The following is a 24031-nucleotide window of genomic DNA, read 5'->3' as shown; positions in this document are numbered from 1 at the left end:
GAAGGGCGGAGAGTTCCTCTGCAAGTACCTGCTTGTGATGGGAGCTGAAAGACTGAGCTCCCGGAGGACAATTTGGAGGCAGGGAGGCCAAATTCAGGGCGTATCCGCACCGCACTATTTGGAGAACCCACTGGTCGGAGGTTATGAGAGGCCACCTTTGGTGAAAAAATTTTAACCTCCCTCCGACCGGCAGATCGTCCGGTACGGACACTTGTAGGGCGGCTATGTTCCCGTGGATCCAGTCAAAAGCCCGTCCCCGGCTTTTGCTGTGGAGGCGCAGGGGGCTGCTTAGGCACACGCTGTTGACGAGAACGAGCGCGCTGGGGCTGTCCCTGTGCCTGACGAGGCCTTCGGGCCGGCTGGTTGTACCTACGCTTCGCAAAAGAATAGGGTGCAGCCTGCCGGGCCCGGGAAAAACGTCCACCTGTAGAGGTGGATGCTGAAGGCGCCCGGTGGGAGAGCTTGTCGAGAGCGGTTTCCCGCTGATGCAGTTGGTCCACCATCTGCTCGACCTTCTCACCAAAAATGTTATCCCCCCGGCAAGGGACGTCAGCCAGTCTCTGCTGGGTGCGGTTGTCCAGGTCAGAGGCACGCAGCCATGAGAGCCTGCGCATCACTATACCTTGGGCCGCAGCACGAGATGCCACGTCACAGGTGTCAAAAATACCCCTGGACAGGAACTTTCTGCACGCCTTCAGCTGCCTGACCACCTCCTGATAAGGCCTGGACTGCTCTGGCGGGAGCTTCTCGACCAGGTCCGCCAGCTGTTGCACATAGGTCCGCATGTGGATGCTCATATAGAGCAGGTATGACTGGATGCGGGTCACGAGCATGGAGGATTGGTAGGCCTTCCTCCCAAACGAGTCCAGAGTGCGAGACTCCCGCCCCGGGGGCGCCGAGGCGGTATCCCTCGAACTCCGTGCCCTCTTGAGAGCAGAATCCACGACCGCTGAGTCATGGGGCAATTGGGGCCGCATGAGCTCTGGGTCAGAGTGGATCCTGTACTGGGACTCTGCTTTCTTGGGAATGGTGGGGTTAGTTAATGGTCACACCCAGTTCCGGAGCAGCGTCTCCTTCAGGACATTGTGCAGCGGCACCGTGGAGGACTCTCTAGGTGGTGATGGATAGTCGAGGACCTCGAGCATCTCGGCCCTCGGCTCTTCCACAGAGACCACGGGGAAGGGAATGCTGATAGACATATCCCGCACAAAGGAGGCAAAGGAGAGACTCTCAGGTGGTGAGAGCTTCCTCTCCGGTGAAGGCGTGGGGTCCGAGGGAAGGCCCGTAGACTCCTCTGAGGAGAAATATCTAGGGTCCTCCTCTTCCCCCCACGAGTCCTCATCCTCGGTATCGGACATTAGCTCATGTAGCTGAGTCCTGTACCGGGCCCGGCTCGACGTCGAGGCACCGAGGTCTCGGTGGCGTCGAGCGGTGGACTCCCGCGCCGGCGGGGACGGAGCTCCCTCCATCGACGTCGACGGGGACTCCACCTGCGTGGCGGTCGAGACCGGCACCGCAAGCGGCGGCGGTGTCGACAGCCCCGGCGCCGGGCTAGAGCTCGCCGGCGCCACAGTCATCGGCGCCGAGGGCGCAAGCACCCCCGGCGCCGGCACAGCCTGGCGCATCAGCCCTTCCAGGATCCCCGGAAGGATGGCTCTGAGGCACTCGTCCAGGCCCGCTGCCGGGAAAGGCGGTGGGGCCGGTAAGGGTGTCGGTGCCGGAAGCTGCTGGGGGCCAGGAGACGGCACCGAGGTGCCGGAACCCCGACGCGTCGGTACCTCCACAACCGACGGGGACCTCTCCTCACGACGATGACGCTTCGGCGTCGTCTCCTCTCCGACATCGGGATGCACCGAAGGCGACCGGTGACGACGCTTCTTGTCTTTCTTCCGATGCACGTCACCGGCGCCGGAGGGCATGGAGGAGGAGGAGGTCGATCCCCCTCGGTCTCGAGGTACCGGGTCAGACAGGGTTTGGTCCCGTGGGCCATGGGCTGAGGGAGTGACCGGGGCCGACTGCCCACGCGGCCTCTCACCTCTACCCTCACCGGCGGGCCGACGGGACCTGTTCTCCTGGGGTCGCTGCCATCGGTGCCGAAGTCTCGGGCATCGGTACCGGTACCGAAGGGCCGGGCGTCGATACCGATGCCTTCGAGGTCGACGTCGAGGGGCCGGCGCAAGTTCCAAAAAGACGGTCCCGCAGAACTTGCCTCGCAACCTGAGTCCGTTTCCGGAGACCGAGACACAAAGAACACGACTTGAGATTGTGCTCCGGCCCGAGGCACTGGAGGCACCAAGCGTGGGTGTCGGTCTGCGAGATCGGCCGGCCGCAGCGACCACACTTTTTAAATCCACTCGGGACCTTCGAGGACATCGAAGGAAAAATCGCGTCGGCGAAGTCAAAGTCGTCAATGGTGGCTAAAATCACACCACGAAAAACAAACGACCGAGCGGCCACTAGGCCGCAATGTGACGTCCCCGCTGGAAGCGAGGGAAAAAAGGGAGCGCGTGTCCCACACGCGCAGGGTTTCTTTTTTTTTTTTTTTAAAGGAAACCGGGCGGTAACTAAAACCGAAAAACAAATTAGAAAAAGCACGATCAGCGTAAACGCGATCGAACGATCCGGCGGCTGAACAGAGAGAGCGCAAAACACGACTCTCTCCAGGCGCGGAAAAAAAGGAACTGGCGGGAGCGGTCGCGCACGGGCGGGAAGACGGCCGCGCATGCGCGGTGGGCGTGCCCTGCGTGCCGACCGTCCCGCGAAGCTTCTTTCCGGTTGGTGGGGGCTGCCGCGGACGTCACCCAGTCGTGAGAACAAGCAGCCTGCTTGTCCTCGGAGAATTCTATTTTTTTCTTGTAAGAACTAATTTAAAAAAATCCCAAAAGATGAACAAAAATTATGAAAAATAGTTTTAATGGATCAACAGGAGTCTTCAAAATGATTTTCTGGGTGAGATCTGTTTTTACATCTGTTCAGCAGAATGGAAAAAGAGCGAAGTGAAAAGACTAAAGGAATTGCTGTGCACAGGAACACTGCAAATGCTTCAGAACTTTACACTAGCCCTTATACCACTGGATGATGTCACTGATTTGTGTACTTCACTTGATTCTGCATGACATTAAAGTAGTACATTATGTTTCATAAATATGCATGCACTGTCTCTAGATAAGAATAAAAACACTGTAAACTGCTTACAAAGCTTACTGAATGAGCGGTATATCAAATACTGAATAAACTTGAAACACGAGAGACAAGGAGAGAGAAAATACCTTTTTTTTTTTTTTACTGTTTATTGTTTATATTTGATAATTTGCTCTTTTAGAAATTGTCTGCAGAGCATGACACATAAACAAAGTCACCCATCAAGACAAACAAACAGGATGTATATATATATATATATATATGTGTGTGTGTGTGTGTGTGTGTGAAGTAAATCATAAGATGGGACGAAAGGAACTTGAAGCATTCTTCTTCCAAAGACTGCATCCACCAGGGCCTATTTGTTCGTTTAGGGGCCCAATGACTAATCTGTATTAGGGTTTTCCACTTAATGCACAAATATTTTAAATAAAGTTAAACCTCAAAAAGCACAAAACCTCCACAGTGACCCCCCGATCCTATATATGCTCCCCAATATTATGCTGGAAGCAATCAGTGTTTTTTTAAACGCTGATTGTCGCCAGCTAAATTATCCCCCGATATTCAGTACCATGCCATGTCCGAGGGGAGGGGATGTGAAGCATCAGGGGTATGTGGAGGGGATTTCAATTTAGAATTAAAAAAAAAACATATGCAGGCCATGGCCTGATATTCATCAGGGGCCACATAAGCTTAAGCAGGTGAATTTAAGACAGCTTTCAGCTGTCCTAAATTCACCTGCTTAAGCTTATGTGGAAATCAGCTGAATATCGCCGGCACTCGAATAAGCCCCGGCTCCTCTGCAACACGCCCCCTGGCCAGCCCACCTTTTTGGGGGCCAGTCAGAGGCGATATTCAGCAGCATTGAATATCAGCAGTTAGGCGCGGACAGGCAGTTTAAGCAGGCCAGAGCCTATCCAGCCCACTTAAATCTCTCTGAATATCGGCCTCATGGTGCTCAAAATTGCACATGCAAATCTGGAGAATGCGCCCAATTTGTATGCACAATTTAATTGAGTAACAAGCCAATTTGCAGGAATTGGGAATTAACAATCAATTACTGGAGTTAACTGGCAACAATTTGTATTTACACACGCATCTTGCTAATCGCTATGATATATAGTTGCATGCATATATATCTTTTAGCGCACAACTGAAAGGGGGCATGGCCACTGGAGGAGCATAGGTGGGTCAGGGGCATTCACTAAAGATGTGCACACTATCATAGAATTTGAGGGGTCCACGCCTAAACTACGCATGAGGATTTACACCAGGTTTTAAAGTTGGGTTTGAATCCCAGTGCTATGTGCTATTCTATATAAACGGTGCCCAACTCAAGAGCACAATTTATAGAATAGCACTTGGCGCTCATTTCTTTTTCGGCAACCAAATTTGGGTGCCATTTACAGCATTTAGTCCTGATTGTACACTGCCTTGTTATGCTATGCAGGAATGGTGATATATCGAAGTCCTAATAAACCATAAATGTAGGAAGGTGGTACTCACACTTAGGATAAAGTAGTTCATTATTGGCATGGCTACTAACATGGAATGTAATTGACTGCTAGAATATAAATCAAAACAAAATCCCCTATATTTTTGAGATAGACTCAAGCTTGGAGTCCATGTGGGATCTCTCTGGCCCTAGAGTAAATGTACCGTGTGGGACTACAGTTTATCTAAACTCTTTAAGACAAGCTAATAGACAAGAATTTAAAGTAACAACAGAACATATAGTATAAAGAATACAATTGAAGGTGCTTGATGTTACCTAGTACTGGAAGGTTTGTTTTGGCCAATGATGAAGAGAGGTTCGAATTGATCCATTTAAGCTCTACAGATACAGTGTATCCCAGAGCTCTTTGAGGCCTTCTTCCTTCCAAGTAAGGAGACCTATAGGGTCAGAGAGATCCCACATGGACTCCAAGCTTGAGTCTATCTCACAAATATAGGGGATTTTGTTGTGTTTTATATTCTAGTGATTTATCACTCCCAACCCTTTTTGAACGTTTAATGTAATTGACTGCACCACATTATCTGTCGCATTAGAGCTAACATGTGTTAAAGACACCTGTAAAACTTGCAAAGCATACTCCCTATCCCTTCCCTGCTCCTTACGATGAACTTCTATGTTAGGTGTTTAGTGCAGCAGTTAATGAAAACTAAATGTTACTGCACATTAAAACCTACTAAGCCGTGGTAGCGTTTTTAGCTTGTGGTAGAAATCAGCTGGTGATAAATGCCGAGATGCCCATAGGAATATAATGGGCGTCTCGGCTTTTACCGCCAGCTGATTTCTACCGCAAGCTAAAAAGTACCGCAGATTAGTAAAAGACCTCCTAAGTGAATAAGCCCCTTAGTATACACTGAATTCAACATAGATATTTTACACATTTTCTTTACTGCCTTAGTGGAACATAGTCTAATGAAACTAGGAGAGATTTCCGGAGCTTTCTTGTGTGGTTCAGTAATATAACAAATCCATCTGGTAATAAAAACATTAGAAACAGGTAATCCTTTCTTACCAGTTCCAAATAAAACAAACAGTGGTTCTGACTATCTGAAAAATGTTCTTTTCTAAGTAAAATATTTGCTTCCTTTTGACATCTAAAAATGGCAACTTCCTTTTTTTTAGACTTTAGAAACACCACCAACAGAAGTATTTACTTGATGAATCTGAAAAGTACCATTCACTCTGGGAGTAAAGCTTGAAACCATTTTTAACAAATTTGTCTTAGAAAATTGGACAAATAGTGCCAAGATGGATAGGGCCTTAAACTGTCTTATTTCGTAACAAAAATAAAGCCTTTAATGGGTCAAAAATACAGTGAAGAACTTCACAGACTCAATAGAAACTCCACAATGATGTTTAGCATAGTTTTATTTTATTTATTTATTTATTGCATTTGTATCCCACATTTTCCCACCTCTTTGCAGGCTCTATGTGGCTTACAATACATCATGAATGGTGGAAGAATGCTAGAAAATAAACATTTAGTATTACAGAAGGATTTTGGTCAACATGATGATAATAAGACATAGTAATAGTATACAAGCATATATTATGATACAGGTTCCAAAGGGTTGCTGCTTTGAAGTACCTCATGTTTTGTAAGATATGAAATTGAACAGTTGAATATAATATTGGTAAACTATGGACAAGCTCAATTATAAATTTAGGCCTTGTAATAACAAATAAAACTTAGTTGTAATCTACTGAAGCTCTCACTACAACTTGCATTTTTGTCCCTGCACTAAAAAAACAAAATGTTTGCAAACTGAATAGCATGGTTCATTAGTTGAATCTTCCTGAGCCTTGAACAGACTAGAAAGATTATCTGGAAACTTTATTGGACCTTGATGTGAGGACGTGGATAGTACAGTGAAACCTCGGTTTTCGTTGACTTCGGATTTCATCATTTTTTTTTGTCGAAAATTTTGTCTCGGTTTTCGTTGGTCGCCTCGGAATTCGTCGACTTTTTACAGAGACCACGCATAAGCAATCTGTTATAGTACTTCTAATAAGTGTTTTCTATTCTTTTGGGTGAACCAATGTGGTGGCAAGCTCCGCCTACTGGCTTCAGCCCACATAATGGCTGGCTAGATAGGCTGGTTCATGCCGTCTCCTGTTCTCAAATCTCAATCTATTCTCCTTGATTCGCCCCACTCCTTGCTCCTGACCTACCCTCAGTCTCAGAAGAAGCGGCAGGGTAATCTGCACTTGCGCGTTTCGATTAGTTCGCCTTTCCCGAGTCGCGTTCAAATGACGTAAGGGCAGGGGGAGTCGGAAGTTGCGAATGCGAAGTGGTGCGGTGTGGCAGTGTAGATTGATAGTGAGGGTGTGTATGTGTGCCCACGTGCAGGTGTGTGTGTATAACTTTCTTTCTGCTACTCTGTCTGCAGAGGAGAGAGTGGGTTTGGAGCAGGGGCTGCGGCTTTTTCCTTGGTATCCGGCTGAGTGTTGTTCCCAGCCATGGGCACCATGGAGAACTCCGAGTTCAGTCTTTCGGCACTGAAGAGCCTCGTTCCGCAGAGTGAGAAGAGCTGCAGCACGAGCGAGCTGGGCAAGCTCCTTTCTCGGCAGGTGAGTGTGCTGTGAAGGGGAGAGTAGCCAGCGGTAGTATGTATGAGGTTACTCCCTACAGACAACCCAGTCTTTACTTTCGGTACTGGATGTCTTGTGGTAGTGGGGGAAAACTCAGTTTAGATCTGGTTGAGCTTTGTTTAAGCTGGATCTTCACAGGAAGTATGACCATATGTTGCCTCGGTTTTCGTCGGTTTCAGTTTTCGTCGATAATTTTCAGACGAATTATTGACAAAAACCGAGGTTTCACTCCCTCATGGATATGCAGTTCAGCCTCCTTGCAGCAGAGGGCACTAGTCTGCCAAGGCAGTTGTAGAGTCACAGGGGCGGGGCTCAGATCATGATGTATCTAGACGCCATGAAGCTGAATAGGTCAGGGAGGCCCCGATACAGAGGCCCAAGCAGAAGCTGTCCTGTAGTGTAAGGGTTCCACTGCTAATGTATAGTGATCACGACCTGGCTGAGATAAGCCAGGGAGGGCCCATTATAGAGGTTTCCAGGAGGGAAGTGCAGGAGAGGGGAGGACTCCACTGCAAGATGAGCTGTAGTACCTGAGGAGACAACTGGGGAAGTGGTATGGCTCAGGCTTCATTTGTATCAGAGCTGTGTGGGAAGACTTGCAAGGTAGGAGACTGGATTTGTTCTGGACGAAAGCCTGTGGAGTTAATAGAGGCATATTTTCCCTTTTTCTTGTAAACCATGTGTCTGAATTTGTGCCCAATCCAAGTCACACCCTTGACCACATTACCAGACTTGACTTATTCTGTCAATTGCACTTTTGTGAAACAGACAATTCTAATGAGCGGAAAGCATGAGTGCCTGGGTCAGCCCTCTGTACTTTTTTTTAATCCTTATTTTGATTAATACTTTGGCCAAGGAAAAAACTACTCAGAAAAAGAATCATTCCAGTTTCAAACCAAGGCATTTGTGGCAATGACTTGATTCTCTTTGTAGCCTCTGAAGTGCCCTGGCAACCTTCTATTTCAGGCTGTGGTCACCAGAGCCATTGTGGGTTTCCCAGAAATTCTATAAATGGTGCTTAAAATTACGCACTCAAGTTTGGGAGCACACCCAATTTTTGTGCACAATTTAATTGAATAACGAGCCATTTGCTCCAGTAATTTGGTCCATTCAATACATAAAAGTTACACATGCATTTTTAGGCACCAGGATTTGCACGTAAATTTTACACATGGCTCCAAAAAGGGGGCTTGGCATGGGAGTGTTCCCACAATTTATGTGCGCCTAATTTAGGCGTGAGGATTTACACCAGGATTGAGTTGGTGTAAATCCTCATGTATAAAATTAGGCATGGTTCCCAGCACTAACTACTATTCTATAAACGGTGCCTAACACTGAGTGCTACTTATAGAATAGTGGTTAGAGTTGGGGGGGGGGGGGGGGGGGGGTAGGGTGTCACGCCATTTATAGAATTTAGTCCTTTATGCCAAACTCAACACTTTGGCCTTCATCTTGCCTAGTAATAGAAATTGAAGAGATCCACAATGTGCATTTCTCTTAAACTTGAAATATGACCATCTGCCTAGGTGAGTAACTTTAAAACTTCCTGCAGCATCTGTACCTCTTTTTTTTTTTTGTTAGGGTAGCTGTCTGACCCAATTGGCACAACCTTGTTCCTGAGAGGTTCTGAAGTGTCATATCCTGACCTTGCAGGCCTGAAATTACTGGGGTGTGAATTAAATTCAGGTCACATTGATACTTTTTCTGTCCCTAAACGTTTCAAGTAAAATCTTCAATTCAACGATTCCTTTCCATTCATAAGGTAACTTGATTCATTACTGAAGATCTTGCTCAGAAACATGTCACTTTTGGAGCAGTCAGCACTATGAAATTCTCCTGTGGATATCTGTGCAAGTCATTATCTTTGCTACTGAAATTATTAGGCCCATGTTTGAAAGACACAAAGAGCAATTCTATAACTGTGTGCCAGCTGTTAGGTACCACATGATGTGCCACTGCCAATTTACATTAAAATATTTTATAATGGAATCTAAGTGGTCAGATGCCAGTAGCCTAGTGGTTAGTGCAGCAGACTTTGATCCTGGGGAACTGGGTTCAATTCTCACTGCAGCTCCTTGTGACTCTGGGCAAGTCACTTAACCCTCCATTGCCCCTGGTACAAAATAAGTATCTGAATATATGTAAACCGCTTTGAATGTAGTTGCAAAAAACCTCAGAAAGGCGGTATATCAAGTCCTATTTCCCTTTCCCATTATAAAATTGGCACAAACCATGCTGCATTTTAGCACCCCAATTTAGGTGCCAGTTTATAGAAATGCCACCATAGTCAACTGTAGCCCTTTTCATATACTGTAATAATGTTGTTATGCTTTTGCAGTTTCACTGTAAACCACTTTAAAACATTGTTGTATTAAGCAGTATATCAAATTAATAAATCAAATACTATATTTTGTGACCAGTGTATTATTTTCAAAGGAACATTAGCTGATCTTTTCCTCTGCTAAACATGTACTACTGCAGAAGGTTGCTTCCAAATCAGAAAAGTGGAGGCAAGAATCTATAGGCTTCTTCTCACCACCAACAATCCATCTGTGCTCTCTAGTGATGAGAATGAGCTTCTGACCTGTTTGTAGTCCTGGTACAACTGGGCCCCAATCAGAATATCATTCAGATACACCCAAAAATCCCCTGAGTTCACTCTCATTATAAGATAGGAAGGGCCATCTACCATCAAGTGGTCAAACTACTATTTTATTAAAGTTTTGAAAGCTGAAACAAAATTACAAACCATATCATCTATGGTACTGATCATCAAATAAATGCACTCAACACAAAAGTTATATCTAGACTACCAAGACCATCATTACTGGTGGTATCACTATCATAAAAATATTTCTTCAAATTTTTGTCATATTGAAATTTGTTGCCAAGGTTTCTACTTTTGTACTTTTACCATTACTTCTGAATTTATGTATTTTTTTAATAAACCATAAAACCGGTCAACACTATTCTGTGTGGTAAACAACAAAGCATATATAAACATAAGAATAAAATAACAAACATATATATATAAATACTGTTAATATCAAGACAAAAACATAACAAACATCAGCAAAAATCATGATGAGATTTTTTTCTTCCTTTTTGAATAATTTGTCAGCCATTGCATTGGGTTAACAAAAATAAAAACAGCATGTGCTTTTCTATGCTAGTGGCACTTAGTGGTCCTTTTATTATGCTGTGGAAAAAAAGTGGCTTTAGTTCATGTCTTTCCTACATGCTAAGGCCATTGTTACCGCAGCTATAAAAATACCTTTTTTCATGTTCTGCATTAATTGCCATGGGCTAATGTTGTCATTAGTTTGTGATTTTGTTGTTGTTGTTTAAATTATCATGTGAGCACTTACTGCCACCTATTTTGCAGGCAGTAAAAGCTCTTGTGTTATTTGTGAGCTAACCGGTTAGCGCAGAGCAGTGAGATAGCAACTGGGGAGCCTTGGAGGCCTGAGCGCCCCCCATTTGGATTCAGCCTCCCAAGGTCTGCTGGTCTGGCTGGTGGTGATCCCCAAGCCTCAACAGTAGACACCTACGCTGTTCACCACTGCATTGCGTGCCCTACTTCCCCACACCCCCAGCAGGGCAGGCAGTGTGACAGGTAACAGCGCTAGAGGAAGGCTTCTGTTGGTGGAGCTTGGGGACCCCTACCAGCCCATATATGTGGGGTTGTAGCAGGGGGCAGGGAGGCAGGGCAAAATGTGCCCTCCCACTTTGGGCTCAGGCCTCCCCAAAACTGAGGTCTGGCTACGTGCCTAGCATGTAGTAATGTAGATGCGCTAACTGGTTAGAACAAGAACACCCACTCTAGGTCCCTGACACGGCATCCTAAAAAAAAAATAGAAATATTTTCAGTGTGCAGTTAGCACGTGCAGTTTTCAGAGAATGCAGAACGACTGAGCACATCCCGTGGTAATCCACTGCATACTCTGTCTGGTAACCAGCATCCAAGGAAGATGAAGGTCATAATTCTGCGACACCAGAGACCAGCAGATGAGAAGAGATTCTCGTCAAGACCACGTATGAGCTCTTGCCCATGGCACCACTTCCACTGCCGCCATCACTGACCCCAGAACCTGAACGTAGTCCCAGATCCTGGGCCTGCCTTGACTGAGAAGACAAAGCTGTTGAACCAGTTTCAACCTCCTGTGCTCCGTAAGGAAGATTCTTTTCCCTGCTGTGTCGCATAGAATGGACAGATGTTCCAGCATCTGCAATGAAGTTAAGTCTGTTCTTCTCAAAATTGATCACCCAACCCAGCAACTGCAGAAGACGGACAACTTTATTCATTTCCGCTACACTGTCCAAATAGGATGATGCAGGAATGAGTCAGTCATCAAGAAACTGGTGAACTCTGATTCCATGATGCCGAATGAAGGCTGCTGCCACCACCATCACATTGGTAAACATTCTTGGAGCCATGGCAAAACCGAAGGGCAAAGGCCTGAACTGGAAGTAACAGCCCAGCACCGTAAAACGCAGAAACCTATGATGTGGCAGTCAAATGGATATATGTAAGTTTGCTTCCTTGAGACTGAGGGTGGTGAGAAATTCTCCCACTTGAGCCAAGGTTATGACTGCTCTTTAGTGTCTCCATGCGAAAGCAGGATACTCAGAGGCAGCAGTTTAGACTTTTGAGATCTAAGACTGGACAAAAGGTGCCTTCCTCCATTGGGACAATGAAGTAGACATAGTATCAGCCTTGTCCCTACCTTTCACCAAGTTACTGAGATCTTCTCCAAATAACCACTTGCCCTGAAAGGGTAGTTTAACTAGATGTGGCTTTGACGCTACATCTGCTGCCCAATACTGAAACCAGAGTTGCTGATGTGCCGTGACAGCCAAAGCCAAAGACATACTTTGGGTGCCCACCTTATGTTGCCAACTGCTGATGCCACTTCAGGCATGCACTGTCACTTGAAGGTCCAAAGAGGCCACTACAAAGGTCTGTTTCAGCAAACCTAGTTTCCTATCCTGTAGATCTTTTAGGGCAATATCCCCTTCCACCGGCAAGGTGGTCTTCTTAGTCACTGCTATAACTATGCAGCCCACCCTAGGAAGCTGCAATTTATGCTTCTCCTCCAGAACTAACAGACAGACAGAAGTGAGCCAAGGGTCTTCCCATTCTCAACCCCACATCCAGTAATACCCATTCTACTGTAATCAGGTCCTGAATGTCTGGATGCATCAAGAAGGCCTTATAAGGACCTTTAAGCCCCTTCATGGTTGATGAAGATGGAACTCCTGACATCGAAGCAAAAGGATCTGCAATGGAAAGCAGCGCCAGTATCTCAGAAATAAGACTATTGAGCTCCTCTTTATGAAACAACCTCAGTTCTTTCAGATCATCCAACTTCTCAGGGAGAAGCTCTCCCTCCTCTAACAGCTCCTTCACTGATGGCTCCTCTGAACCGACCGTGGCCACATCAGATAAGGACGAGATAGCCTCATCTGCCCACTCCTAGTTCCCAGTCCTGGAGGTCTAAATGAGATATCTTTGGAGCCAGACAGGCAGTGGGGCAAGAAACTGAAGCACCATGCAGCAGCTCTGACTGTACTTGCTTCAGTAAATAGGCCTGGTGTAAGAGAAATATAAACTCCAGAGAAAACAAAGATCCCAATGCAGCTCAATGCTTTGTCGGGCCCTGAGGCAGTAAAATGGCAGCCATGCTCTGCATGCAATCAGATAGAAGCTGCTCTCCCTGCCAGTTGGCCCCAACAAAATGGCACTCATTCCAGCACTCTCCTACATCAAACAACATACAGGCCCTGCCGGAGAGCCCAAAGACCCCAGCATATTCAGATGCTACTGCCAACTGTTCCCTCCACCGGATATCGCTTAATTGCCTCCGCAGGAGTTGCCATTCACCCTGTCACCAGCACAGCACTATGTGTCCCAAGAGGTGAATCAAGATCCCTCCCCTGCACCAAGTAGAACCTACAGTCCTCCAAGCAATTCTGAGTCAAACTTTAGTTGGACTTACCACTGCCGGCTGCTGGCCCCAAGCTCACAGTCTACACAAGTCTTATCACAGATAAGAACGTCTCAGGACTGATATGCTGTCCCACATTCTCCAGAAAACCTCTTTCCTTCTCCTTTCATTTTTTTTAAGGTTGTTGTGCTGGAAAAGAAGAGCTCTACAGGAAACAGGAGAGAGGTGAAGGAAGGGAAAAAGTAAATTTGTTGGGCACCAAAGACAGGTATCTGAAGACTTCCAGATATGACTCTGCAGACTCAAGCCACCCACAAAGCTCAACTGGGGAACAGTTGACCAAGTGGACCAGGAACAAATCACTCAGAGGCTAAAAAGTGTGTCCATGTACCTGCTGGAGATAGAAAATACTGATGAGCTAGACTGGATGCCAAGACAGAGAAATGCCTCAGCTCAGTTTTCAGTTCTCTATCTCCACCTGCTCGTTGATGGGCATAACTTTCCCACAGCTCCTGGAATAGTGAAGCAATGTAATGGAAGTAAGACTTTGCCTCAGTGTAAGGAGAGATTGAATACAAAGTTCTGAAGACGTACATCTTCCAGCACTAGGCTGGTCTATAATACTCTCCAGAATACCCACCAGTACAGACAGTTTAGTGTATCAAAAATAGCACTCCTTATTTTAAACTTAATGGAATTGAAACAAACAAAGGGCCTTTATTTTCTCACAATAAAATATTGAACAAGCTATGAATACATTTCTTTCCCATCCAACAGAATGTTGGGAAGAAGTTTATACAGAAGAGTTTAAAAAAAAAAGTTTGTCTGGGAGCAAAATAACTCTCCAAAAAATTAATGGAACAGGGCCAAATTTATCATGGAGGAAAAAAGAAAATCAGTGAAAATATACACTGAGAGGCCCTTTTACTAAGGTGCGCCAAAAAAATGGGCTATGTTAGTGTAGGCGCATGTTTTGGGCGTGCGCAGATACATTTTTCAGCGCACCTGTAAAAAAGGCCTTTTTTTCTATTTTTGCCGAAAATTAAAATTGGCGCACAACCATTTTGGGTCTGAGACATTACTGCCAGCCACTGACTTAGCAGTAAGGTCTCATGCGGTAACCGTGCGATAATCACACACACATCAAAAATGAAACTACCGTAAGGGTCACGCAGTAGCCGGACGGTAACTGCAAACTGACACGCGTTGGGTGTGCATAGGCGCCTACATGGCTTAGTAAAAGGGCCCCTGAGTTCAAAGACCCCCTCATCCTCCCCCCCCCCCCAAAAAAAAGACTCAATGTATTTCTATAGGAAAAGCCATTACAGAACCTGCAGCACACACTGATTCTATATAACACATACAATTAGAGAACTGCACTATTCAAACTGCTCATCTCTACTGGTCAAAGACATAGGGGTCCTTTTATTAAGGTGTGCTAACGGATTTAGCGCATGCCAATCATTAGCACATGCTAAATCTGTTAATGCACCTTAGTAAAAGAACCCCAAAGAGTGCTGATACACACACACACTAACGTGTGCACATACAAATATACATTAAAAAAAACCTGACACACACAAACACACACACATGCAGAGCGGTAAGAAATAATGTCATGAGGCTTGTTGTGTGCATCATTTCCCCATCCTTTGCAGCCACACTCTATCCGTGCTTGGATGACATTTAATGGTCCTTTTACTAAAGGCATTAAGCTGCTAATGCATATTTATGCAGGGTATTTTTGTATTTAACATGCAGTAATTTGCATGTTAAGGCCATTTTTTGGAAGGGGTATAGGTGGAAAATGGGTATGGAAAATGTTTAGCACTAAGGGCCCTGTTTACTAAGCCACACTGTAGGCACACTAGCATTTTTAGCGCACGCTAACACTAGAGACACATATATAATTAGCACATACTAAAAACGCTAGCGCACCTTAGTAAACAGGGCCCTAAATGTGCTTCACTTACCGCGCACTGGTGCATACCGCAGGACCACTCATGGCCTTCTAAATAGGAGAAACAAATCCCCGGATGCTATAAAGGTTGCACAAATCTGGGCGCATAGGGCAGATGAATAAGTAAATTAGTTAGTGAGCCAATTACTGCGCTAACCGGCACCAATGTGGACTTACATGAGCATCTGCCTACACACTATTCTATACTATTCTATAACGCTGCATGCCCAAAGTGTCTTGCATGCAACCCAAATGGGGATGTGGCCATGGGAGGGGCATGGGCAGGCCAAGCGTGTTCCAGATATTTAGGTGCAGTGTTACAGAATTACAGAGTTGCATGCCCAACTTGTGCACCAGGATTTACATCAGGTTTCAGCAGGTTCTCATGCCCGAAGTTGGGCACACGAATTAGTGTTAAAATATTATTCTATAAAGGGTGCTACATGCAGAGCTCCCGTTATAGAATACGAGTTTCATAAAGATCTTTCTGGTACCTAAATGTGGGCATCATTTACTGAATCCAGCTCTAAGTGCTTCCACACTGCGAGCTGAATATTGCGCACTAACGGGCATTCTAACCTAGTATCTGCAAGTTAACTTGCTCGGCACGTACCCCCCCCCCCCCCCAACTCTAGGTACCACATTAGTTTTGCTGCTGGCATATGTTAACTTCCTATGTTAAAGTGTATTAAATGCAAGCTCTAACACACTTTAATAAAAGACCCCCTTAGTGATTTAAATGTGTATTTCATTTTCTTTCTTGAATATTCCACTGTGAAACCTATTAACTAAACTAAATATTATTTTAATGACCACTACATATCGGGTTAGATTCTATATATGGTGCCTAAAAAATTGGTGCCAAAATAACCCTGCTTAATTGGTATTCTATAAACCGCACCTAAAGTTCAGTGCGGTTTATAGAATTAACGTTTAAGCGGAGAGGTCACGTAAATTTACGCACCACCATTTCTGCCAACAAAAACATGATCAAATGGCTGCGCCTAAATTTACACGCAGAGCATCATTATTCTACAATGACGCTTGTAACTCAAAACCATGCTCCCAATCTGCCCTGAAACTCTATGACCCTCCCCATTTCCTTGCCCCGTTTTTCAGGCCACGTGTAAACTTTAGGTGCAGATCTCATGCCTAACTAGTGACAACTTCATGTCAAAAAAAAAAATTATTGCCACTAATTCTATTAAATTATGCATGCAAATCGGGAACACATCTAAATATGTGCACACAATTTTTGGCAACCTTTATAGAATCAGGGGGATAGTGACACGTAAGAAACTGAACCATGTAGTTTGCTATAGATTGTTATGTATACAGCCTCCTAGTGTTGGAGAAACATGGCAATACCTGTTGCTTTAGGACAATGGCACCCTGTAGTTATACTATAAAGCGAAGTTACTTACCTGTAGCAGATATTATCTGAGGTCAGCAGAGCTTATATTCTCACAAGTGGATAACGCGGTGCCACGGTGCCTGGTCCGGGCTTCATGACAAGCCACAAGACGTGCTCCACTGTGCATGTGTGGGTGACTTTGTGTGGGTGACTTCTCAGTTAAATACTATAACAGGAACAAAAAAAAAATAGAAGACAATTCCTAGGGGAGGTGGGAGGGTTTGTGAGAATATAAAACCTGCTGTCATCGGAGAAAACCTGCTAAAGGTAAGTAACTTTGCTTTCTCCAAGGACAAGCTGCGCATTAATTATCACAAGTGGGATATAGCTAGCATCCAAGCTCACAGAAAACAATAAACATTGGTTAATTGAACCTCGTAACGGTGAGGACAAAACTAGATCAACCTGAAACTATATACAAACTGAGCAAAAAGTGCAGCCTGGAACAGAATAAAATGGGCTGGGGGGGTGGTGGGGGGTAGAGTTAGATTCTAGACCCCAAACAGATTCTGCAACACTGTCTGCCCTCATCGCGTCAGGTATCCTGCTCAAGGCAGTAATGAGATGTGAATGTGTGGACTGAAGACCATGTCACAGCATTGCAAATTTCTTCAATGGAGGATGATTGCAAATGGGCTACCGACACAGCTATGGCTCTGACATTATGAGCTTTGATGACATGACCAACAAGTGTCAGCCCAGCCAGGGCATAAATTTAAGAAATGTATTCTGTCAGCCAATTAGAGATTGTGTGTTTCCCAATTGCGACTCACATCCTGTTGAGATCAAAAGAAACAAAACGTTGGGAACTGTCTGTGGGGCCTTGTCCGCTCCACATAGTAGGCCAATGCTCGCTTGCAGAGTCCAAGGTGTACAAGATGCTCTCGCCAGGATGGGCATGAGATTGGGGGAAGAATGTTGGCAAGACAATCAACTGGTTCAGATGGAACTCCCAACACAACCTTTGGCAGGAATTTAGGGTGCATGCAGAGGATTACTCTGTTGTGATGAAACTGCATCTACCACTAAGGCCTGAAGCTCATTGACCCTACGAGATGAAGTAACAGCCACCAATAAAATGATTTTCCAAGGTCAAGTACTTCAGATGTGAGGAATTCAGTGGCTTGAAAAAAGTTCTCATCAGCTGGGTGAGAACGACATTGAGGTCCCATGACACAGGTGTAGGTTTGACAGAGATGGGCTTATCTTCCTGCAAATAGACGCTCGTAAAGAACTGGTACATTTATATAAGGACACGAGCATTGAAGCCTGGAACATCTTCCTCCCAAAAGAGTCCAAAGTCCTAGCTTCTCTGCCTGGGGGTACCGAGACATAGTCTCTCGAACTTCTGGCTCTTGACAGCGGACTCCACCATCATGGAGTTGTGAGGCAACTGAGGCCTATCAAAACCAGGTGTACTGTGGATCCGGTACTAGGTGTCAATCTTCTTGGGCATGACAGGGACCAACAGAGGGGTCTCCCAGTTCTGATCGAGAACTTCCTTGAGTACCTAGTGGAAAAGAACAGTCACAGCCTCCCTAGAAGGAGATGTGTAGTCCAGGACTTCAAGCATCTTAGCCCTGGACTCATCCTCCACTTCCAAAGGAAATGGAATAGCTTTAGCCATTTTCTTTACACAAGAAGGGAATGAAATGCTCTCTGGAGGAGACTTTCTCCTTTCAAGTGGAGGGAAGGGTTTAGAGGGGATACCATAGGACTCATCTGAAGTGAGACGTACCTCCTCTGACTCCCGTGAGCATTCCTTATTGGTGTCAGAAACTCCTTGTGGGAGGGCTGAGACCAAGCCTGCCTCGACTTTGAGGAGTATTGTACCTGAGATGGCGTTGAGGAGTCGGCTCCCACCTTGACTCCGATGAAGCTTCCTCCACCAACATTGAGTGGGTACCAGCTTGGGTGTCAGTCGACACGTGGGCCGCACGCAGCTCCAGAGGCCACAGCACAGGCTGAGGGCCAGGCGGGGCAGCAGCAGGCTGGACAGTAGGTGCAAGCACCCCTGACACTGATGCACAGTGCTGCAAGATGCCATCCAGCCGACATGAGGAATGATTGGGGTGTCAGCTCCGAGACAGGCTAAAGAATGGATGGGGCCGAGACTAGAGTCGGGTCCTGGATGCCTGGAAAAGGCGCACTGGCACCTCCTGGATAGAGGGGGAGTGATCTTCCTGATGCCAACATTTTTTGGGTGTTGAATCTCTTGATGCCCCGGAGCTCCAGGTACCATGTGATGATGATGACCGACAGGGCCATGCTAACCCGGTAAGCGAGGTAAGCATGGCAGGGGGGCGCTTCCCTCTGGGGGGCACCGCCGCACCATGCTCACCTCACTCGCCCTCCCCCAACATCCCTTTTTTTTTTCTTTTTAAATTTACCTCCGTGGCGGCGGTTCCTTCCGGCAGCGCAGCGTCAGGGAAGGAGGCGGCACTCCCGATGTCTCTAGCCTTCCCTTCGCTGTGTTCCGCCTTCTTCTGACGTCATCCTTGACAAGGATGCCGTCAGAAGAAGGCGGAACACAGCGAAGGGAAGGCTAGAGACATCGGGAGCGCCGCCTCCTTCCCTGACGCTGCGTTGCCGGAACCGCCGCCACGGAGGTAAATTTAAAAAGGAAAAAAAAAAAAGGGATGTTGGGGGAAGAGAAGAGGGTGGGCAGTTGAACAATGGGAGCGGGAGGGCAGGGGAGAAACGACAGCAAGGATGCGAAGAGGGGGCATGGATGCGAAGGGGGGGGGAGAAGAGGGCGGGCCAGGCTGGGACATGGGAGAGAGAGGAGCATGGATGCGAGAGGGGGTCATGGAAGGGAGAGAGAGGAATTGCTGGAAAAGGATGAATGGAGGGGGCAGGGGACAGAGGAGCATGGATGGGCATGGATTGGGAGGGCAGGGCTCAGGGAGAGAGGGGAATTGCTGGAAAGGGATGAATGGAGGGGGCAGGGGACAGAGGAGCATGGATTGGGAGGGCAGGGCTCAGGGAGAGAGGGGAATTGCTGGATAGGGATGAATGGAGGGGGCAGGTGACAGATGGGCATGGATGGATATGGATTGCAGGGCAGGGCTCAGGGAGAGAGGGGAATTGCTGGATAGGGATGAATGGAGGGGGCAGGTGACAGAGGAGCATGGATGGGCATGGATTGGGAGGGCAGGGCTCAGGGAGAGAGGGGGATTGCTGGAAAAGGATGAATGGAGGGGGCAGGGGACAGAGGAGCATGGATAGGCATGGATTGGGAGGGCAGGGCTCAGGGAGAGAGAAGAAATTGCTGGACATAGAGGGGAGGGAAGAGAGATGAAGGAGATGAAATGAGGGAAAAGGAAGAGAGGAGAAAAACTGCACATGGATGAAGAAAATAGGCAGAAGCTGAGGACCAGAAATGAAGAAGAAAGGAGGAAAGGAAAGAAATAAATGGAAAGGAAGCCCTGGAAACGGAGTTAAGAGGACAGATAGCAGCAGAATCAGATACTGGGCCAGCATGATCAGAAAAAGAAAGTCACCAGACAACAAAGGTAGAAAAAAAATCATTTTATTTTCATTTTAGTGTTTGGAATATGTCCACTTTGAGAATTTACATCTGCTATCTTATTTTGCAATGTATAGCAATTTGTTTCTAAGAATATTGCTGACAATTCCTGTCAGTGTGGCAAGTGGTGAGCGATCATTTTCACGGGGGGGGGGGGGGGGGGCGCCGCCGCCGCCAACTGATAGTCTGCAGGGGGGCGCCAACTGATAGGCTGTAGGGGGGCGCCAGAGACCCTAGGCACGGCCCTGATGACTGATGCTCCTTGGCCTTTGCCTTGGGATCAGGTCCGTCACTGGCGAGTCCCAGAGGCCCTGTCCAGCAGTTGGCATCGAGTCAGGTGGAGATCTACTCAATGAACTACTGCTCCCACTATCTCTAGGTCTCAAGGCAGCCACTGGGACCGATGCTCCTGATTTTGTCTTCGACGTCGACGTTGCCAACCTTGATGCCGATGCTGACGTTGAGGACCCAGACCTGGCTACAAAACTCTTTTCTCATTGAGCCTCTCTGGACAGTTGCATCCTTTTCTTCATACGAAGACAAAGGACACAATTAGTAGGGTTATAATCAGGCCCTAGACACTGCAGACACCAAGAATTCATGTACGTGCTACAGATTGTCCGATTGCATTGGGTACATTACATAACGCCACTGGGAGCTTTACAGGACATGTACAGAAAAACTTCTGACACTAAATCAAAAGACATGATGGTGCCTGAAAAACAGGGCAAGACACCAGGAAAAAAAAGATGGCCAGAAAAGAAACTTAAAAATTGGACAAAATAAACAAAAAAGGTACAGAAAGAGAAGGGAAAACAAATGTCCAAAACGGCACAGCGAAAAAACACTGAAAAAACTCCGAAAGGCACCAAAACTGAAGCGTGATTGGGCATGATGAGAAGTCACAAATGGGCGTGAAGAGAAGTCACAAATGTAGTCTTCTCCTCACTGTAGTAAAAAAGAACTGTGGTAGCGCATCTCGTGCTCCATAAAAGCTCTTATGGCTTGTCATAAAATCCAGACCGGGCAATGTGGTGCCGCGTTACCCACTTGTGAGAATTAATGCCCTGCTTGTCCTCGGAGAAAATACATATTTAAAATCTGTTGACAGTGACTTTATTATTACATACTTTGTTTCAGTTTATTATTCTTTCCAAACCAACAGAAATTTTAGGCAATATTCCATTTAAACCACCTCCAGGTCAGAGATACTCACACATAAATATACAGAAAATGCAAATGCAAATATACATACATATGTGCAAACAAACAAACACACACATATATATATATATACACACACATAATTTCTTGAGCCATGCAGCATGCTTTTCCCTCTTGTTTAGAAAAAGCATCCTTAGCACTACTAAAAATAAGCTAAGAAGGGGTGGGGATAGAAGCTTATTCTTGGAATGGGTTTGCTCAAAGTACAGCATAAAAATTATGAAATACATTACTGCAGTTGTTAGTGCTCTATAGAATTATTAAAACATTTCCCAGTTTTATATGCAAGAAATTATACAATACAAATGCAAAATACTTTTCTTCTTCAGTGCACATATCTACTTCACATTCAAAAGAACTGTATTACATCCCTCACATTATTTATCATCTTAGCAAAAGCGTATCACAAACACTGCAGTACTAATGCAATGTTTTACACATTTCCTCTGAAATTCATTCCTTGTGTTAAATTAGTCTTATGAACTACAAGATCAAAGAAAAGCAGCAACAGGCTTCTCACACTTGTCCTGATATGGGTAAAACTAACTCATTTGGAAAACTGTCCCCTGAGACAGGCTTGCTAAAAAGCAGTGTTTCACTTCAGTTTCTAAAGTAATATACATTAAAAAAAAGATCAAACCATTCAGGGGACCTTTTATTAAAGCTTAGTATGTGCTGATGAAATCAGCTTGAGCCAAATGCTGCGCATCTTATACCTATGGGCTACATAGCACTTAGCCCTTATGTTACTTGATGAGGCTGACATGATATTTGAACCTCTGTCTCAGCCTTCAGGCATTGAGTATATTGTGGTACTGACTCAGAACATGAAATAGAATATACAAAAAAAACCAATAAAATAAGAAATGAAAATAGGCCTCTACAAAATAATTGCTGGTTATTACAACTTTTTACGAATAAGAAACCCTGATTTAGGCTTAATAGTAAGCTTACAACATACACAATAGATTGGTGCATTATAAAATGATTTCAACTAAGAAGAGAATTCATCAAGGAATGGTAAAGGTTTGCCTGTTACCACACCTTGATGTGCTGGTGAATTCAGCAACTTGTGGAATCCTGGTACCACAAGCTGCTGAATCCCCTGGAAAAGAATGACTCCGCTTGAAGCCACCTTGTAAGCAGTGCTACTCTATGTGCCTGGGAGCATTGTGTACAAAGTCGCAGCCCAGTGCTCTCAGGACGGCATAGCACAGTCCCCCCGCATTAAGGTCCCCCAACAGTTTCTTCCCTCCTGCAGCTTACCCTGCCCTCCCTTCACATGTTCAAGGCTTCTATGCCACTCCCTATCCCCACCTCATAGACAGCCCCTTGCCCCCCCCCCCCAAAGGGCTACCTTGATATCACTGGTGGTCCTCCAGGTTCTTCATGGAGAAGGGATACCCAGTCCCTTCTGCCCTATCCAGTGATGGCTGCAAAATGGCACTCCTAGCACCACCAATAACATCAAGCTAGCTCTCTGAGGGGGCAAGGGCTACCTATGAGTGGTGGAGTGGCCTAGTGGTTAGAGTGGTGGACTTTGATCCTGGGGAACTGGGTTCGATTCCCACTGCAGGCACAGGCAGCTTGTGACTCTGGGCAAGTCACTTAACCCTCCATTGCCCCAGGTACAAATAAGTACCTGTATATAATATGTAAGCCGCATTGAACCTGCTATGAGTGGGAAAGCGCGGGGTACAAATGTAAGAAAAATAAAATAAAAATAAATAAATATGAGGTGGGTGGGGAATAGGGGCTTTGAAGATGTAGGGGGTGGGTAGGGTGAGCCAGGAATGGGGACTTAAACTGGGGTGGGGGGAGACCTTAATCTGTGATTTCTGGGCCATAAAACGATTTGCAACCCAAAGTGACAAATATCGCCATGATATTTTTAGTTAAGCGGTGTTAGGGTTGTTTAAGTTGTGCTAAAGTCCTAATGCTACTTGATGAATTCCCCATTAAATAAAAAAAATTTAAAGCAAAGGAATAGGAAGCGGGAAAATATTGTGGGGTTTATTTAATAATATTTCGGATTACCTAATCTTCCGAAGATTAGTTAAAACTTTTAAATTTCGTTAAATGGTTTCAGATTAAAAACATGTGTTTACTATTTGTTAATTCTGGAGACATTCTAGCTCTTTTTATTGTGATCCACGTAGAACTTTGCGGTATTAGTGGAATATAAATTTTAATGTTATGTTATGTAATATTGAATTTGGTGTTCAAACAATACACAATATCATTTATTTTATTTATTGCATTTGTATCCCACATTTTCCCACCTATTTTCAGGCTCAATGTGGCTTACAATACATTGTGAATGATGGAAGTACAATTTGTTACAATACGATTATGGGTTACATTGTGATGAGTTAAGGGAAGACAATGTCAGGTCAGAATATCATTTGGGGGATAGAACAATGGAATGTAACAATGGGGAAATGATAGGACCATAGAACAATAGCAAGAGAACATTAGGGTGTAACAATTTTATCTGTGGCTGGAGTTTTAAGTGTGGTGAAAGTATGGGGAAAGAATTCAGAATAGAGTGTATTGATGCATTTCTATTAGTGTATATGGACTTCATGTGTTTTGATCCTTGCAATAAACTTTCTCAAAGAGATGAGTCTTCAATAGTTTGTGGAAGTCGGTTAATTCGTAGATCGTTTTCAGGTTGCGTGGTAGTGTATTCCAGAATTGCGTGCTCATATAA

The 24031-nt window shown here is 45.5% G+C and overlaps 1 protein-coding gene across 1 annotated transcript in view; it reads right to left on the bottom strand.

Annotated features, from left to right (window-relative positions):
- The window catches only part of HIVEP1 (HIVEP zinc finger 1), a 392318-nt gene that overhangs the window by 186316 nt on the left and 181971 nt on the right, over positions 1–24031 (bottom strand). The gene's annotated exons all lie outside the window — the stretch shown is intronic.

Source organism: Microcaecilia unicolor, chromosome 1 (assembly GCF_901765095.1).
Source record: "Microcaecilia unicolor chromosome 1, aMicUni1.1, whole genome shotgun sequence".
NCBI lineage: Eukaryota > Metazoa > Chordata > Amphibia > Gymnophiona > Siphonopidae > Microcaecilia > Microcaecilia unicolor.
This window is presented reverse-complemented; position numbering and strand designations above follow the sequence as displayed.